The 3,142-nt window shown below is 34.0% G+C and overlaps 1 long non-coding RNA gene across 3 annotated transcripts; it reads right to left on the bottom strand.

Annotated features, from left to right (window-relative positions):
- Positions 1–349: 349 nt before the first annotated feature.
- On the bottom strand, positions 350–2,513 carry LOC114166045. 3 transcript variants are annotated; one of them, XR_003599837.1, is made up of 4 exons: positions 2,159–2,513; positions 1,330–1,859; positions 882–1,200; positions 350–614 (listed from the first exon to the last, which is right to left on the bottom strand). It is a non-coding gene; the product is annotated as an uncharacterized LOC114166045 (long non-coding RNA). The 3 variants fall into 3 exon arrangements; XR_003599838.1 differs by having other exon boundaries at positions 882–1,579; positions 1,711–1,859; XR_003599836.1 differs by having other exon boundaries at positions 882–1,859.
- Positions 2,514–3,142: the final 629 nt, after the last annotated feature.

The raw sequence follows: 3,142 nt of genomic DNA, 5'->3' as shown, positions 1-3,142 counted from the left end.
ACTAGGGTTTTATAAACCGCCGCCGGTAAGTTTGACTTGTTTAGAAATTGCTAAAAGCTCCGATAATCTGTTAGTTATGCTAACTCTTCCTGGAGAATGGTAAACCGTGAGAAATGTCCTTAGTGGGGTTTAAAACCTCAAAAATGCCAAATATAACCCAAAAAACAATCATTTTTGTAATAGTTATTACATATCAAAAGTTAAAGTAAGATCAAATAATATTGTGAAATAAAGATATATATTTCAAATACGAGGATACAGTGCGCATTACTAGTCATTTCGCTCTATTTTTACACTAATGACGTTCCAGCTCCCTCTCACAGCTTTTATTGATTCAACAATTTCAAAGTGCTCAATGATTGATATATTTAAACACAAAATAGACAATATTAAATGTCATTGTCTAAACATCACTAACTAAACAAAAAGGTCTTCTTCTCTCTGTCAACTAGAGTCTTGACTTCAGGTCCTAGTTCATCTGAAACATTCTCAAGAACATATCTCAAAAGCAACTCCACTAACCGCTTGCTATTTCTTCGTACAACTTTGTGAATGAGTCCTATATCTCAAAGTGAAAGATACAGCTCTTAAAAGGATCTTGCTCATGGTTCCCACTATAAGGCCAAAGACACCACAAGAATTAACAATTTGGAAAAATAAGATTAGTTTGGTGGAATTTAAAAGGAAAAGTGAGAGAGGCTGTGGATTCAACTCCCTCGCTAACAAAAACTAACAACTTAAAAAGAAAAAAAAGACACCACAAAAGTATCATTATTATTATTATAAATAAATAAAATAAAACACCTCCTAGACTAATTTTTTGGTTAGCTGTATAAAAACCTTGCAGTTATGTAAAGCACAGCTGAAGCAATTGGCTCTACCTGTGCTGAAAATCGATCCCATTGAGAAAGGTAACCATTTGCATAGCAAATATCTCCAATATGGAAAACAAGGTCAATGTTTTCCCAGTCCTAGATAAGCTGCAGAGTAGTGTTAATTGAGCCATGCTGGAAATTGTTGTATTCATTACAACCATCAAGTTCCTCCTGCATGGTTAACTATGCATCAAATACTCATAATGGATCTCATAGGCACGAGGTTTTAAATTATAGTCGTGTGTAGTCTCATCACCATTGTTGATATTGCGGGAAATTATAAACAAACATACTTGATGCAGCCACAATTGCAACCGTTGTATTGCTAACAAGTTGTAGACAAATATTTTTTGTCAGCAGAGGTTAGTAAATCCTTCTCTTCTCGCTATCTAGTGTAGCATTTAACTTTATTTAACTTTGTATGAAAAAGAAAAAATAAGATGTAAGCACATACATTAGGATTATTTCATGTTCCTCGAGACTAGCAAATATTTTATATTGGAGACATATGTGTGGGATCATATGACATAGAAGTCAGAGCAGGGATAACCATGAATCTGGTGCATATCAATACACATAAAATGATATTATACTATGCATGAAGTTGAACTTCTCATTACAAGTTTCAAAGAAAAAATCGTTCAAACTCCAAAACTTACATTTGCTAACGCAGGAAAAGGTGCTCTAAGTCCATCCATACAACACTAAAAATAAATTAGTCAAATCAAAACATTTGATAGTGACAAAAAAATAATCTAACCTCTCTAGAAGGTGATAAAAACGGGAAAAAAAAATCTGCCACCAAAGTTGAAATTGCCTAAACGAAGAGCAATACCTTCCAAGCAACCACGCTTGTTTGGAAGAACCTGGCAAGCAAAGTTCTCTTCTGAACGTCCTTAGTTGTGTTCAAACCCACATGCTTGGAGAGCAAGATCCCGATATGGACATGCCTGCAAAGCAATATATACAAGGCAAACGTCCCACCTGCAATTCAAAAAGGGTCATCGTGAATGGGCATGAAATAGAAAGCAACAACAAGTTTGAGCTGCAGAAATGTGCATTTGGTTGAACAACTACAAAACTGATTTTAAATGGAATCGATAACATTTGGAGTTGGAGCTACTCTATTAGGGTTGGTAGAAACCAATCTAGGTTTTTCAAAATTGGGGGTTTTGAATCATACAAATGCAACCTACTGAGAACTATTGCAAAACCTTTCCATAGAACCAACCGACTGAAATCACATTCACAGGATTAACATTCACAGGTTCAAAATAAATTACCAGGTATGATCTTCTCACTTCACAGACCACCAATTGAATCCCCTTTAAACGCGTTAGGGCCAGCCCCATTGGAGCGCCCTTCACGCTCATGATTCAAATGGAGAACATCATAAAGACCACTACCACGACAAGTATTGGTGATCGCTTTTCTACTCTCGCATCGACAAGACCACCTGGCCCTACGACTCCAGAATCTGGAACAGGAAGGAGTAGGTTCTCCCTAAGATCCACAACGATGACATTGTCTCTGCCTTCGAGGAAGCCCTATCCTCTTGTGGGTCGTATGTTTCGATTAACAATTTTTCAAATCTAAGGTTGTGTTCATATGACAAGAAAGTTATGGCTCGAGATGAATTTGTATGGACTTAAGGAGACGAATTTAGTTTATTTTTTCAACTAAGTCCTAATTTTGGTTTTGTATGGTTCTAATTTTCGTTAATTATGTTTAATTGGATCATTTTTTCTAACACCGTTTAAATCATTAATGGCCATGAACAGTGACCACCACGTGTCATTTCATAGTTTTTTTGAATTTTTTTTATTTTTCTAAAATATACACGTGTCAACCCAGGAGTGTGCCACGTGTCACTTTGTGGTTTTTTTGAATTTTTTATTTTATTTTTTTGAATTTTTTTTAAATTTTTTTAAATTTTTTTGAATTATTTTTTAAATGTTCACGTGTCAATCTAGTAGTGTGCCACGTGTCAAAGTCAATATTGTATATTCAATTTAGTCCCTATATTTGTTATTTTTGTTCAATTAGGTCCTAATTTTTGTTAAGATTAACCAATTTGGTCCCTATAGAAGATGTGACCAAATTTAATTTTTATATCAAAATTATAATGATGTGAATTTTAATATATTATATAAAGATATTTAAAAAAAAAATATGAATTTTAATATAAAAATTAAATTTGGTTTTAATTTGGAGAGGGACCAAATTGGTTAATGTTAACAAAAATTGGGACCTAATTGAACAAAAAT

Source organism: Vigna unguiculata, chromosome 10 (assembly GCF_004118075.2).
Source record: "Vigna unguiculata cultivar IT97K-499-35 chromosome 10, ASM411807v1, whole genome shotgun sequence".
Classification (NCBI taxonomy): domain Eukaryota; kingdom Viridiplantae; phylum Streptophyta; class Magnoliopsida; order Fabales; family Fabaceae; genus Vigna; species Vigna unguiculata.
Note: the sequence above shows the minus strand (reverse complement) of the source record. Positions and strands in the feature narration are given on the sequence as shown.